Source organism: Branchiostoma floridae, chromosome 9 (assembly GCF_000003815.2).
Source record: "Branchiostoma floridae strain S238N-H82 chromosome 9, Bfl_VNyyK, whole genome shotgun sequence".
NCBI classification, from domain to species: Eukaryota; Metazoa; Chordata; class Leptocardii; order Amphioxiformes; family Branchiostomatidae; genus Branchiostoma; species Branchiostoma floridae.
In genome coordinates this window covers 7,202,029-7,204,320 of record NC_049987.1, presented here as the reverse complement: position 1 = coordinate 7,204,320, position 2,292 = coordinate 7,202,029, and the positions used below count along the sequence as shown (strand labels likewise).

The window sequence follows — 2,292 nt, the reverse complement described above, 5'->3', positions numbered from 1 at the left end:
ACATCTTGGGCTTTGCAGTTCCGGGTTTGCCGGCGTTCGCGCGGAAAATCGAACGCGATCGAAAGTAAAGTGCATCATGGGATATATGCAAATCCCCCCTTGAGCTTCCACCAAGGTTGACGGATTAGTTTTAAATTTTTTCCGTCAGACGCAGCAAATTTCCGTCAATTGACAGAAAAACGGACGCTGGCTAGAGCCCTGGTCTCACTACTGAACTAACAAGTTAAATGTTTGTGTCCAGGCTACTGAGAGGCTTGGCCAGTAGCTTGTGCAGCAGGTTGTTTAACCAGTGTTGTTTGTGTCCAGGCTGCTGAGAAGCTCGGCCAGCAGCATGTGGAGCAGATCTGTGTCTGGATAGAGGAGTTTGGCGGCATCGAGAAGATTGAGACCCTACAGAACCACGAGAACGAGAGTGTCTACCAGAGCGCCTTACAGCTCATCGAGAAATACTTCTCAGGAGAGGTGGGAAAAGCTTTCTTCTTCTGTTCATTTTCTTCTTCTTTTTTCAAGTTTTTCATACCATACCTAGAATTTTAACCACTAGACCTGCCAGCCCTAACGAATTACATAACAGTAGAATCTGTATCTTTCCTGACAAACTTTTTTTGACAAAGGATTAAACTGCAGCTTACAACGTAAACTTCCTCACTCCCTATTTAACGATATCCATAAAGCTTGCGTAGCACTAAAATGCTAGCAGTCAACAATGTAAATGTTGTTTTTATTTCCAGGGAGATGAAGTTGAGAACTTGGCCCCTGAGAGCACCGCAGAAGGCTACAACTTCACCCAGTCAGCTGCAGAGGTGCCACAGGGAGGCTTTTCCTTCTGATCCACCAGACGTGCCAATAAACATGGACCAAAGACACAAACATGCCAAAACAATACAACATTTGTGTAAAAAAAAAACCTCCTTCTTGTAATGCAGTATAATGTCCCACAAATCTGGAATGAAATCACGATTGTTCACAAGTCAAAAGGTACAAACAGGTACATATGATATGATGGGAACAAGACTGGAAATTTTGTCAACATGTGGAAAGGAAATACCAAAAATTTGAAACCTTTGAGGATTTTTACACAAACGATATACTAGTACATATTTTGCAGGAAAATTACTTCTCTACATTCCTCAGAAGCAATCTATTTTTGCATGAATGTTATGCCAGAACATACACTCTGCTATACTGTACATATTTCATAAGATTGTCTGATCTGTGTTGGTGCTCAAAGAGTCAAATTCTATCTGTGCCTATGCTGTCTCTTCTTCAATCTATGTATGTGAATGTAAAATCTTCTGAAACCATACATTGTGAACACACTTGAGTGACTTAGATAGAGACATATTATGAAATAGCAAGAAAATATGTAGCCTTTCTGTCCTGTAAACAAGCACAAAGAATTTATATTAAAACACTGTAGAGCAATAGCAATGGGCTTGCGTATTCTTTCTACTTGACATGATAGCAGCAAAATGTTAGTATCTAAATGCTATGGTCTCAAGATACGTTTACATTACCCCATGGCAATGAAAGCTTCCTGGTACATGTATTGTGTATGAAACAATATATGCTTTAAAAACCCTGTCATAAACTGTCCAGTCATGAAAATGCTGGTTCCAAGTGTGTGGTGAAGTGGCTACTGCAATACATGAAGTTTACTAGTTAGAACCACAAACCACTGAATACTTTGCGAATCATGGTAACTTACAAGTTTATCATTGATCCTGAGATTTGGCATTAGTTACTTTTCAAGCAGACAGACATGTGGCTTCGCTATGTTTTGTCACTACTTTTGTCTCTTTTGTCTTAATTTCAAATGGTGCTATTTTTAACTGATTAACTGTTAGACAATACCAATTATCAATCCCGAGGGACCCATATGGATCACCCATACTGGGTCAAAAGGACGATTTTTTTGCCTTCGGGGATCGACAATTATAAAAGTAAGCATATAGTGTGACACGCTTGTCATCCAATTATATGCGTCAATGCACCATAGCATATTCAAATGCATAAAGACATTGTGATGGGAGGTACAATGAAATCTGAATCAGAATGGTACTTGATAATCTAATCTATTTTTAGCAGGGCATTTTATTAGTGGACTGGTTGAACTTGTAGTACTAGTAATTTACCCGTGGCTCGTGCTTGGTAGCGTTACAGTTTCAAGAAAATGTACTGCCTGTATCATGTTTGTGGGAGCAAGCAACGGCGGTGGTCGTTCCTTCAACGACATAAGTTCTAACAACGATGTCAGCCATTGCCAGAAGCATGGATTTTTTTAACGACGTC

General features: G+C 39.9%; 1 long non-coding RNA gene across 1 annotated transcript; it reads left to right on the top strand.

The window, feature by feature from the left end:
• The first annotated feature begins 307 nt into the window (after positions 1-307).
• LOC118423131 lies at positions 308-1,427 on the top strand. Its single transcript, XR_004831989.1, has 2 exons — positions 308-462; positions 732-1,427. It is a non-coding gene; the product is annotated as an uncharacterized LOC118423131 (long non-coding RNA).
• The last annotated feature ends 865 nt before the right edge of the window (positions 1,428-2,292 follow it).